The following is a 14,082-nucleotide window of genomic DNA, read 5'->3' on the forward strand; positions in this document are numbered from 1 at the left end:
GCCCTCACGGCAAAGCGCTCTAGCACTAGAAGTCCCAGAGAGGGGCCATTTGGCGTTTTTACCTAGAAAACCCACAAGAGGTGCCAATTGGCCCCAAGTCCCCCCCCTGTGGACACTCATTTTGTTATGGAAATGTGGCTGTTAGTGGCACACGGGCGGAGCTACTTGAACCTGTGTGGGGGAGGAGACATACCTTACGGCTCAGGAGGTTCTTTTGAGAGCAAGCTTAAGTTGTGAGATGGATAAATACCTCAGTGAACATAGCCATCAAGACTTAAACTGGACTATGAGCTGTATGCAGTGGAAAGGATCAACAGGAAGGAAGGGATCAACACACTGACATTTATTGTTAAAAAAACAAAACATATTTACAAAGAATGAAACAACTTTTTCCCAGTTTTGGTGTGGAGGGTTGTTGCAGAAATAATTGTTATTTTGTGCTAAAAAAAAAGTAAAAAGTTAGGCTTAGGCTTAGTAAAAAAAAAAGAAAAAAAAAAGAAACCCAAGCATATTTACAAAGAATGAAAAACTATCCATGTTAAATTGGAGAAACCATCCTTAACACTAGAAGTCCCAGAGAGCGGCCATTTGGCCTTTTTACCTAGAAAACCCACAAGACGGCCAATTGGCCCCAAGTCCCCCCTGTGGACACTCATTTTGTTATGGAAATGTGGCTGTTAGTGGCACACGGCCGGAGCCACTTGAACCTGTGTGGGGGAGGGGACATACCTTACAGCTCAGGAGGTTCTTTTGAGAGCAAGCTTTAGTTGTGAGATGGATAAATACCTCAGTGAACATAGCCATAAAGACTTAAACTGGACTATGAGCTGTATGCAGTGGAAAGGATCAACAGGAAGGAAGGGATCAACACACTGACAACAAAACAAAACATATTTACAAAGAATGAAAAAGCAACTTTTTCCCAGTTTTGGTGTGGAGGGTTGTTGCAGAAGTAATTGTTATTTTGTGCTAAAAAAAGTAAAAAGTTAGGCTTAGGCTTAGTAAAAAAAAAAGAAAAAAAAGAAACCCAAGCATATTTACAAAGAATGAAAAACTATCCATGTTAAATTGGAGAAACCATCCTTAAACAGAGGTGGTGGCCTGAGGCACTTCCTATCACCCACATACAATGCAGTCCTCCACTCCTTCCAACAGCAAAACAAACATTCACACCATTCCAGGAGACCTGGTGACTCACCACCATGTGACCCAGCAGACAAAGGGGAGACACCTCAACAGAAACTAGGTGAACGACCCGACCAACGACCCTGCTAACGACTCTCAGGTGACCACCCAGATCATTAGCATGCAAATGGCCCACAGGGGCTAAATATTTTCAAGCTCTCTCCCCAGCGATTTCAGAACTGAAGAAGCCCTCTGGATAGAAGGCGAAACGTCTTCAAGAGAAGAAACCCAGTCCAGTTGACAGAGAAAAACTACCTTGGATTAACTTTTGAACTTCTTCCTTGTTCCTTCTTCCGGCATTAATGATTTTCTTTTCTTATCTTCGGTGACTCGTTTTTATGGGATGATTATTGTCCCGATCTGGAAACATCTCGAACATTTCGACATGTTCCGTGCGATTACACACGTAGCCCTTTTGTTTAAAGTAATGGAACCACATGCCCCATTCCTTAGGGTCAATCAGGCCAAAGTCACTCCCTATCTTTGTCATCATATTAAATCTGACGCACCTCTCTCTTATTGGAATAGCGTGCATCAGGTGAGTCGTTCCTCCAATCTGTACTCTGTTCACGTCCCCGTTCGATGCCATGACGATAGGTGTCTGTTGTATCTTTGCACTTCCTCGTCCTGATCACATTAGCCCAACCAGATCCTCTTCTTCTTCCGCAGCGGCGTATATAGCTTCTATTTTAGCGCTTTGCTCTTTTCCGCTTCCCATCATCACCCGATTATTTTACACCAAAATGTTCCCGAAATTCTTTCGAATCCATTTGCTCGTTTTAGCGTTTATATTTTCGCCGCCTAGCAACACATGCATGTGCCAATCGGTATCTCTTCCCGCGTTCTAGTTGGTAAAAGTATTTGGTCTTCGCCATGTTCCAATTTTGAATCAGGTGTAAAATGTATTACTGTATTTAAGGAAAAACAAACCAATGATTAACCTCAGTGAAAGCCCTGGGCAACACTAAATACAAAATACCAAAAATAAGTGTGATTGGTAAAAACAGGTCCATGCTTCCTCTTCCCCTCCTTCCATTGGTCCACCTCACTTAACACCCATGATTTGCCCTATCGGAAAACCATGTCCCTGGACAGTTGTATTATGGAGAAACACCAGCGCTTTAGCAGGATTGAGGTAAGAGATTATGAGGCACATGTTATTGTTGCTTGTTTAGGCAGCGGTGGCTCCACAGGGGACTGTGCTGTCCCCCATCCTCTTCACTCTGTACACCTCGGACTTCTGTTACAAACTCTGAAATGTGTCACATTCAGAAGTTCGCTGATGACACAGCCATCGTTGGATGTATCAGAGACGACCAAGAGGAGGAGTACCGGTTCCTGGTCAGGGACTTTGTTGCCTGGTGCCACAACAACGGTCTGCAGCTCAACACACTCCAAACCAAAAGAACTGGTCATTGACTTTGGGAGGGACCGACCGAGACCTAGACCAGTTCAGATAGGAACGGGGGAGGGTGAGGGCGTGCAGACCTACAAATATCTTGGGCTGTGGCTGGACAACAGGCTGGACTGGACAAGCAACACGAGTTAGCTGTACAAGAAGACCCAGAGCAGGATGTACTTCCTGAGGAGACTCAGATCCTTCAACATCTGCAGGAAACTCCTCTGGATGTTCTATCAGTCTGTGGTCGCCAGCGTCCTGTCCTACGCTGTGGTGTGCTGGGGGGGGGGAGTGCGACAAAAGCGGACCTCTCCAGGCTGGAGAAGCTGATCAGGCGGGCCAGCTCGGTGGTGGGGATGAAGCTGAAACCTCTGGCGACAGTGGCAGAGAGGAGAACTATTGACAAGCTGCGGAGCATCATGGACAATGACCGCCACCCTCTGCACACTGTCATCCACAGCCAGAGAAGCCTGATCAGCCAGAGGCTGCGCCTCCCCAAGTTCAGGACCAACAGACTGGGGAACTCATTCATCCCCCGAGCCATCAGGCTGTTTCAACTCCTCACAGGGGGGGAGGAGGGCCAACAGGAGAACTGGAACATTTTTATAGTTTTATATTTATATTCTATTTAATTTATTCTATTTTATTTCTTATTTTATTATATTTTTATTAGGTTTAATGGGGTGTAATGGTGGTGGGAAATTTTGTAGATGCTTGTAGATCTTTGGAGATGCTAATTTCCCCGGTGGACACCCCCTAAAGGGATCAATAAAGTACTCTTGAATCTTGAATCTATGCAGACTATTATCAGGGAATGAATACATCGAGACAGAGCCTGATGGAAAGCTGCAATGTTGCAACATTAATGTTTCTGCTGGGAACTGGGAATAATTGTGCGCTATAAAGTATTTGCGTTAATCCACAGTTTTCTGACTGAAATAAATATAAACATGGTGGGATTCCCCACTTTGCACAATCAGATAATGGAACAAGCCATGAGACGAAAATGCCTTCCTAACACATTTTTATTGAATAGAAGGTTAGTTGATTTAGTATTTTACACGACGTCGCTTCCTTCCTTCGAGTATAGCGAATGATTCTGATCCGTCGTTTTTCACCATTTCCGTTTCTTTCGATTAGGTTTCTCGTTGATTTGTTAGAGATTTGATCGAGACGCGTAAAGTAGTAACCCAATTTCTCTGAGCCGAGTCCAGGTTTCAGCTTCCATTACGAGAGTATACTGTATCTTAAACGTAGCGAATTGAGTCAGGAACGAGTTGTTCACAGAGTTTGGAGAGTAAGTTCCGATCGGTTGTCTCTTCGACTTGATAGAACGATTTGCCACGGTACGTTTGACAATTTCCGAACGCTCCGCATAGATTAATTTTCTGTCTGAGATCAGCTTCGATATTTTGTGCACCATATGGCTCCGCAGGGATACGTAAAGTTCTTGTAGTGCGGCAACGGTAGTCGGATGCCACGACGTCCCAGTCTCATTCTTGCGGTACGTAGTAGCGATATTGCTGCAGCACACCGCAGGCCTATGATTAATGAACCCCAACTTCTGATCGAGAGTCCATCACCGGCCCCCGGTACTGAGCGGTATGATCGCAAGCGATTTTCAGTTGTCCGCAGAGATCGTTTGAGTACGATACGAGTTGTGGCCGCGCCTTCTCCGTTGACCGTCTCTGTTTGACGTTGACATCGTACCAGTCGTTTCTTTAGACTTTTGATTTTTCACCGAGCCGAACGTATTGATAATTGTACTGAGCCTGCGCCGGACTGGAAGAAGCACCCAGCTGATTAACGTGTTCAGTGTACCACGGCGTCTTTACGATTGTTTCGTGTTGTACGTTCTTAGCTCCAAAGTTTCGTACGATCGTCGAATTCGGTCTTCAATCTCCCAGTTCGAGACTTTTTGTAATCGTAAGACTCTGGTTGGCTTCAGTACGCACTTTCTCGTCATGGCTGGCTACGATAGTACATTTGCCGTCCGGACCCCAGTACCACGTAACTCTATTGTCGTCGTTTCCAGTCGATAGACTGACTCCCCTTCCGCCTCCGCCTCCGCTACCGTTCGTATTCGGACCCGCCAGTCCAGCTTTAGCGGTATCAGTCTCATCACCAATCATTTGTACGTATTGGCCCCGAATTATAAGACGTTGTTTTTGCGTTGAAATAGACTGAAAAAGTGGGGGTCGTCTTACATTCGCGGTCTAGACATTATACCCATTCACAACGCTAGATGGCGCCAGATATATTTAAAGCGAATGCTGAACTTAACGTCCCAGGCCAAAGCGAACCCCTGTCACGAAGAAGAAAAATAAAAATAGCGGTAGCATGAAGAAGAAAAGTAAAAAATAGCGGTAAGGAAAGAAAAGAGAAGAAATAAGAGAAGAGGATAACATAAAATAGAGAAATGTGCGACAATCTGGAGAAAAGGTGGGTCGAAGACCTTTTCGTTCGGCGCCTTTCTCTCTTCTAACGCTTGCTAAGCTTCTGCTCTCTTTGTCTCTCTTTCCTCTTTTTTCTCTCTTTGCGGGTTTCTTCTTCTTCTTATTTTCTTTGCTGTCCGGTTCGTCTAATTTCGGTGTAATCTTTTTCTTGATTTTGAATACAACGCGCCAAAACGACCTCCGTACGATTTGTCTCCCTTGAGCTCGTCGATGAATTTCTGATCGGCCTTGTTGAAACGCCAGTACGGATTCTTTCCTTGTTTAATATAATCACTGTAGCTATAATCATTCTCTTTGCAGCAGCGTCAGCAAAATATACAGGCCACCGTTTTCGAGCGGATTTCCCGGTCCCAAGTAATTATACCTGGAATACAGGAGTCCCCCTTTTCAGCAATCTGATCAGCGGCATTAGAATTCTTTACCGTCCCAATTGATACGTTCGTAGACTTCGATATCCTCCCGAGTGACGCCGTCCGGCAGCGACTCTCTTTATCTTCTTCCTTGACTCTGCCCCGTTACTTAGATCTTCAATTATTAACTTTTGAAGTCTGTGTAAATTCTCAGTCATCCAGGTCATTGTATCCAAGGTAGTTTTCTCTGTCAACTGGACTGGGTTTCTTCTCTTGAAGACGTTTCGCCTTCTATCCAGAGGGCTTCTTCAGTTCTGAAATCGCTGGGGAGAGAGCTTGAAAATATTTAGCCCCTGTGGGGCCATTTGCATGCTAATGATCTGGGTGGTCACCTGAGGTCGTTAGCAGGGTCGTTGGTCGGGTCGTTCACCTAGTTTCTGTTGAGGTGTCTCCCTTTGTCTGCTGGGTCACATGGTGGTGAGTCACCAGGTCTCCTGGAATGGTGTGAATGTTTGTTTTGCTGTTGGAAGGAGTGGAGGACTGCATTGTATGTGGGTGATAGGAAGTGCCTCAGGCCACCACCTCTGTTTAAGGATGGTTTCTCCAATTTAACATGGATAGTTTTCATTCTTTGTAAATATGCTTGGGTTTCTTTTTTTTTTTCTTTTTTTTTTACTAAGCCTAAGCCTAACTTTTTACTTTTTTTTAGCACAAAAATAACAATTATTTCGGCAACAACCCTCCACACCAAAACTGGGAAAAAGTTGTTTCATTCTTTGTAAATATGTTTTGTTTTTTTAACAATAAATGTCAGTGTGTTGATCCCTTCCTTCCTGTTGATCCTTTCCACTGCATACAGCTCATAGTCCAGTTTAAGTCTTGATGGCTATGTTCACTGAGGTATTTATCCATCTCACAACTTAAGCTTGCTCTCAAAAGAACCTCCTGAGCCGTAAGGTATGTCTCCTCCCCCACACAGGTTCAAGTAGCTCCGCCCGTGTGCCACTAACAGCCACATTTCCATAACAAAATGAGTGTCCACAGGGGGGGACTTGGGCCAATTGGCACCTCTTGTGGGTTTTCTAGGTAAAAACAGTGTGTAAGTTGTGAGATGGATAAATACCTCAGTGAACATAGCCATCAAGACTTAAACTGGACTATGAGCTGTATGCAGTGGAAAGGATCAACAGGAAGGAAGGGATCAACACACTGACATTTATTGTTAAAAAAACAAAACATATTACAAAGAATGAAACAACTTTTTCCCAGTTTGGTGTGGAGGGTTGTTGCAGAAATAATTGTTATTTTTGTGCTAAAAAAAGTAAAAAGTTAGGCTTAGGCTTAGTAAAAAAAAAAGAAAAAAAAATAGAAACCCAAGCATATTTACAAAGAATGAAAAACTATCCATGTTAAATTGGAGAACCATCCTTAAACAGAGGTGGTGGCCTGAGGCACTTCCTATCACCCACATACAATGCAGTCCTCCACTCCTTCCAACAGCAAAACAAACATTCACACCATTCCAGGAGACCTGGTGACTCACCACCATGTGACCCAGCAGACAAAGGGAGACACCTCAACAGAAACTAGGTGAACGACCCGACCAACGACCCTGCTAACGACTCTCAGGTGACCACCCAGATCATTAGCATGCAAATGGTCCACAGGGGCTAAATATTTTTCAAGCTCTCTCCCCAGCGATTTCAGAACTGAAAGAAGCCCTCTGGATAGAAGGCGAAACGTCTTCAAGAGAAGAACCCAGTCCAGTTGACAGAGAAAACTACCTTGGATTAACTTTTGAACTTTCTTCCTTGTTCCTTCTTCCGGCATTAATGATTTTCTTTTCTTATCTTCGGTGACTCGTTTTATGGGATGATTATTGTCCCAATCTGGAAACATCTCGAACATTTCGACATGTTCCGTGCGATTACACACGTAGCCCTTTTGTTTAAAGTAATGGAACCACATGCCCCATTCCTTAGGGTCAATCAGGCCAAAGTCACTCCCTATCTTTGTCATCATATTAAATCTGACGCACCTCTCTCTTATTGGAATAGCATGCATCAGGTGAGTCGTTCCTCCAATCTGTACTCTGTTCACGTCCCCCGTTCGATGTCATGACGATAGGTGTCTGTTGTATCTTTGCACTTCCTCGTCCTGATCACATTAGCCCAACCGGATCCTCTTCTTCCGCAGCGGCGTATATAGCTTCTATTTTAGCGCTTTGCTCTTTTCCGCTTCCCATCATCGCGTCGATTATTTTACACCAAACGTTCCCGAAATTCTTTCGAATCCATTTGCTCGTTTTAGTGTTTATATTTTCACCGCCTAGCAACACATGCATGTGCCAATCGGTATCTCTTCCCGCGTTCTAGTTGGTAAAAGTATTTGGTCTTCGCCATGTTCCAATTTGAATCAGGTGTAAAATGTATTACTGTATTTAAGGAAAAACAAACCAATGATTAACCTCAGTGAAAGCCCTGGGCAACACTAAATACAAAATACCAAATAAGTGTGATTGGTAAAAACAGGTCCATGCTTCCTCTTCCCCTCCTTCCATTGGTCCACCTCACTTAACCACCCATGATTTGCCCCTAATCTGAAAACCATGTCCCTGGACAGTTGTATTATGGAGAACACCAGCGCTTTAGCAGGATTGAGGTAAGAGATTATGAGGCACATGTTATTTGTTGCTTGTTTATTTACAAAAACTGATCATTAATGATTTGGTCATTATCATTCTAGAAATGTATAATAACTATTTGTTAAAGTTACTGCATGTGTTTGTTTGAACACCGGAAATGTAAATTTCAAGATTTCAATGAAGAAAAAGAAAATACTGTCACGATAACTGTCAGATATTTACCTGATTCTTGGAACAATGTTTATAATTTTGTAATCTTAGAACCACAGAGAAAATTGCCCAAGACTTCCTGAATGGTGTCGGCAGAGAATTACACAAGGAACTGGTAGCTAAGGATAAAATCAACAAACACACAAGCTACATTTCAGGTGATCTTAACATTCTTATATTACAAAAAAAAAAACAATTCATATGTGCTGATGGATGAATAACTTTCTTTCAGGACCCTGGTTAGACATGCGTCTTAAAAATCGCAAATCTTTACTGCACTTCAATGTTTTGCACTGCTTCCACCAGACCCAAAGACAGAGTATAATCAACAGTTGGTGCGGGCCACCAATCTGCTGTGCTCAACTTTGCGCTACAATGAAAACACTGCGAGCTGGCCTACTGGAGCCAAATGTTTTACACTTCCAGCCTTATGGAGCTCAGATGGTTGACGCCTACCCACTGGACATGTCTCAGTACCATCGTGTCTTTAACACAACTCGAATTCCAGGACAGGGCCGAGATGAGCTCTTTACTAATGAGAAAGGCCACCATGTTCTTGTTATGAGAAATGGCAACATGTATGTTTTTGATGTTGTAGACAGGGATGGCAACTTGTTGAAGCCTACAGAGATCCAGGCCCACTTGAACTACATTTTTGACTGACCTGACACCAGCACCTGCCTTTCCTATTGGAATCTTGACCAGTGAGAACCGAGACGTGTGGGCCGAACTGAGGGACAAACTGGTAAATTGTGGAAATACAGACAATTTAAGGCTTGTGGACAGCGCTGTTGTTGCTGTCTCTGTCTGGATGATGCAAGTATGAAGAAGGGTGATGACATGTTACATAGTTTGCTGCTGGCTAATGGCTGCAATCGGTGGCTTGATTAAGTCTTTCAGTCTCCATGTTCAAAATCTGGTGAAGCTGGCATTTGCATGGAGCACTCCTGGGGGTGATGGCATGACCATGACTGATATTTTGGAAAAAATCTACAAAGACTCAACAGAGCAGCCGCAGGTGCACCCAGGCTCTGTTGCTGCTGCCGTGGATTCAGCTTCTGCTGTGCATCAGTTACAGTTTAACCTGGGACAGTGTGCTGAAGAACGGCATCAAGAAAGCCAATGACAACTTTGATTTACATGTGTCACAACTCAGTATTGATTTTATGATCTTTGGGAAAGGTGGAAAGGAAACAATGAAGAAAAATAACTTGAGCCCCGACAGTATGGCCCAGCTTGCTTTTCAAATGGGCTTCCTGAGGATGCGCTGTTCCTACGGCTGAGGCATGCAGTATGACGAGATTCAAGCATGGTCGTTTAGAGTTTATTCCATCAGCCACCACCTACACAAAACAATGTTCTAATGCCTTCGTTTGTCAGCAAGACCAACACAGCGTACACAACTAAAGGCCATGCTCTACCAGTGCTCCAGGTACCACAGGCAGCTTGTCAAAGAAGCATCTATGGGTGAGTTTAACATTTTTGCAGATATAATTTGTGACACCATAAATGCAAAGAAAGGGGAGGAGATACTTTTTAATATTTTAGAACAACCTTCAAAAATTAATTACATCTCACAACGTCACTTCTAATTTGACTAGAAAAGCAAACAAAACAAAAAGGTAAGCCTTTGGTTTTACACATTGGGCTGGAGTCAGTTGAATAGGCGAGGGCTCTCACTAAGAGGGAAGACCCTTCAAAAAAGAGAAATCAGCCCAAACCACCAAATATTCACTAAGTGCAGAAAAATCCACTTCCCAGATAACCTCAGACAGGACAGGAGAGAGCCCACTACCCGAGCACCACTATCTCCAGCAACTAAAAGAAGCAACTGATAACCAATGGTTAAGAAACAATAACTCCTTTTCTCCCCCCAGCTCCACAGATTATAACCCAGTCACATTCGCCATCAGCCAATTCACTGAATTCACTGATGCTCTAGGGCGGGGTTGGCAACCCACGGCTGTAGAGCCGCATGCGGCTCTTTAGTGCCTCCCTAGTGGCTCTGTGGAGCTTTTTGAAAAATATGATAATGGAAAAAGGTGGTGTGAATATATAATTTGTGTAGCAGGAAAAACATGACACACGTTCTTAAAGTTTTCCAATGCTGTAAAAATGTGTATAAGAAATATTTAATTTCAACATCTCATTATAACGGAAGTTAAACTTACAGCACCATCTTACAGCAGAGTGGTCATGTGGTTAGTCATTCTCTCCACGATGCTCATTATATATATTAGCCTACTTATCATTTTGAAAGTAGGCTAATATAGCTAATATAGACACTTACAGCATGTGTTGCCTTTATAATAAGGCTTATATAAGGCTTATATAAGGCACCAGACAGATTGTTTTTGTTTGGTCCAATATGGCTCTTTTAACATTTTGAGTTTCTGACCCCTGCTCCCCTGTCCCCTGCTGTTTTAGATAGGACATCTGGGAGTTTTTTGGAACCCGTACAAGTTATTTTACAGGCATTTCTGGCTCTAGTAAACATATGTTGAACTTTTTTCTTGACAGAACATACTGCATTTACTGTGTGTGATATTTTATAACCACAGCATAAAAGTGACTCTCAAGGAGATAAAAAGCTACTACTGTACAATGATATACTGTACATCTGCCAACAGGGAGTGCAGCAGCTTCCTCAGAACACACCTTCCTGAGCCCTTGCCTGATCAGAGGTCAAATCACAGAGGGTGTTACAACTATACAGATTGGCAAACAATAAAATTGGGCTCTCCATAATGATAATTCCGATTATAATAATTTGTAGATCGAGCAATCTTATGTCCTTCCGTCAGTTTACCACATTTCTTACTTTTCCTTGTTCAGTCTTGTTCAGATAATAATATTAATAATAATAATAATAATATGACGTTGTGGTTGTGTCATCGGATTTGCGGCCACATGTTTTGGACACTCGGGTAAAGAGAGGGGCGGAGCTGTCAACTGATCACCACCTGGTGGTGAGCTGGCTGGACGCCTCCCTGGTGAGGTGTTAAGGGCATGTCCCTCCGGTAGGAGACCCCCGGGAAGACCCAGGACACGTTGGAGAGACTATGTCTCTCGACTGGTCTGGGAACGCCTCGGGATCCGTCCGGATGAGCTGGAAGAAGTAGCTGGGGAGAGGGAAGTCTGGGCTTCTCTTCTTAGGCTGCTGCCCCCGCGACCCGACCCCGGATGGATGGATGTAATAACAATAATACCAAAACAAAAATATTAACAAGAAGTCAGAGAAAAAATGATTTATGTAAGAAGCACACTTCCAATAATCTATCAGGATTGATTCATAAACTCCAAAAAATAGTTATTTATGAATGTTTCCTCCATCTCGCTGAGTACCCATCATTGGAACGGTGGTTCTTTGACTGAAACCGCTCATTAATATGATTTTTTCAAAACATTTATTGAATCGTCGGAATCGGAAGCTCTATTGATGAGTCAAGAGAGAGACAGAGAGTTGGAGAGAGAGAGAGAGGAAAAATGAGAAAGAAAGGAACACCATCCAAGAGGGATTTCATGGGTAATCAAATTTGTGCTATGTTGTCATTAACATTAAACATTATTTTTCTGTCTGACAGGCCAAGGTTTATACTGTCATCTCTATGGTCTGCGTGACCTGGCGCTTTCCAAGGACCAGGAACTGCACAGCCTGTATACAGATTGTGACCTAGATGGCTTCACCTTGTCTACCAGCACAGTCGTCACCTCATTGTTAACAGTCTTTGCCCCAGATGTGCCTGATGGATTTGGTGTTCACTATTTTCTTCAGGATAATTCCATAAATTGCTCTTTTGCTAGCTACCAGGCTGACAGTCACAAGGATTTTAGTCGATGTGTGAACAAGTCTTTAGAAGACATTTTCACTGTCCTAGAAGAAAAACCACTCAGTTAAATATAACTGTGGTTGGTGGTGGTTTACTTGTGGCCCCCATTCTCTAAAGTTAGAACAGGGGTGTGGAGCATTTAAGGGTACAGAAACCTGATCAAATGAACAGGCGTATGTCTCCCATTCATGGCCTCCTCTCCTCTCCTCTCCTCTCCTCTCCTCTCCTCTCCTCTCCTCCCCCTTTTCCTCCTTGACTGATAGATAGATAGATAGATAGATAGATAGATAGATAGATAGATAGATAGATAGATAGATAGATAGATAGATAGATAGATAGATAGATAGATAGATAGATAGATAGATAGATAGATAGATAGATAGATAGATAGATAGATAGATAGTAGCTCCCTATCTAAAGGGATAGCCGCGTTTATAGCTATATGTTGGCCTGCCCACCTCCGACCCTGCTGACCCACTCTACTTTTATACCAGCAGCTTTTACTATTAATTTATTTCCCTGATCTCTGCCTATTCTCTCCTCTACCCGTCCTCCCCCTTCTCCTCTCTCTCTATCCAGCCGGCTATCAGCAGGAGGGTCCCTCTACATGATCCCGGTCCTGCTCAAGGTTTCTTCCTGTTAAAGGGAAGTTTTTTCTTTCTACTGTTGCTTGTTGGGGGTCAGGCCCTGGGATTCTTCAAAGTGCCTAGAAATAACTTTTATTTTAACAGATGATACCTAAATAAAGGTTGATTAGATTTGATTAATGTATGTTAAAGCCACCTTAACACCATTTCAACAGAGTGTGACATGATGAGGGGCCACGCCCTACCTGTGCTCACTACAATGGGCTCAGATACTCAGGAATCGCGAGAACTGGCCAACCGATCAGAACTGAACTAGTCAACACTGTGCTGAGCCATGCCAGGAATATGGGATGGAATTGTCCAAATGTTCGCCACATATATCAAACTCCTCCCATGTATCAAATTCCCAAATTCACAGGCTAACACAAAAGTGCAATTTGCAGTGAGAGGCTGTTGTCCTAATTTAATCAGAGCTATCAACTGCATACACATTGCTATAAATGCACCATGAGATGATTTTATTTTTATGTAAACAAGAAGCATTTTTATTGAGTCAATGTACAGATCATCTGTGATGAGCAAATGCAATTAGCCAACATTGTTGGGAGGTGGCCCGGATCAACATACGGTTGATGTTTTCCAACCAACATAGTTGGCAACAGGCTACAAGCTGGCATGTTGCAGGATTGGTGGCTTGGTGAATAAATAATTTATTTGTTCTGAAATGTGAAGTTCCTTTCTTGCATTTCCGTCTCATGGCTTGTTTCCATTATCTGATTGTGCAAGGTGGGGAATACCACCATGTTTATATTTATTTCAGTCAGAAAACTGTGGATTAATGCAAATAGCACACACAATTATTCCCAGCAGAACATTAATGTTGCAACATTGCAGCTTTTCCAATAGGCTCTGTCTCGATGTATTCATTCCCTGATAATAGTCTGCATAGACATTACAGGGAATTAAAATCAGGCCCCACAAGAATCCCCAAAACAAGCTTGAGCCGCAGAGCCTGATGCTTGCCATTTTATGAGAATTGTGGAGGATCCACCATAAGGCTGAGCAAAACAATTTTGTTTTTGCTTCAAACCCAAGATAGTTAGCAGCAGTTCCTCCCCATTCCACAAGATAAGCAGACTAAGAATGTCAGCATGTGTATCCAGCAGAACTTTTTTTTTGAGCCTCCTTAAATTGTTGCAATGAATATACAGTGATCCCTCGTTTATCGCGGGAGTTGTGTTCCAAAAATAACACGTGAAAAGTGAAATCCGTGAAGTAGTCAGCTTTATTTTTTTTGATTATTTTACAATGCAATACTGAACTATAGAATGAAACCAAAAATCAAAACCTGTTTTAAAAGCCCAAAATTTGTTTAAAACAATAATTTTAATATAGTAATACAAGGTTGGAAACATTGTCAC

General features: G+C 42.9%; 1 pseudogene; it reads left to right on the forward strand.

The window, feature by feature from the left end:
* The first annotated feature begins 7,153 nt into the window (after positions 1–7,153).
* LOC115247132 (carnitine O-palmitoyltransferase 2, mitochondrial-like) lies at positions 7,154–12,622 on the forward strand (annotated as a pseudogene).
* The last annotated feature ends 1,460 nt before the right edge of the window (positions 12,623–14,082 follow it).

This window comes from Takifugu rubripes, chromosome 20, assembly GCF_901000725.2.
Source record: "Takifugu rubripes chromosome 20, fTakRub1.2, whole genome shotgun sequence".
Classification (NCBI taxonomy): domain Eukaryota; kingdom Metazoa; phylum Chordata; class Actinopteri; order Tetraodontiformes; family Tetraodontidae; genus Takifugu; species Takifugu rubripes.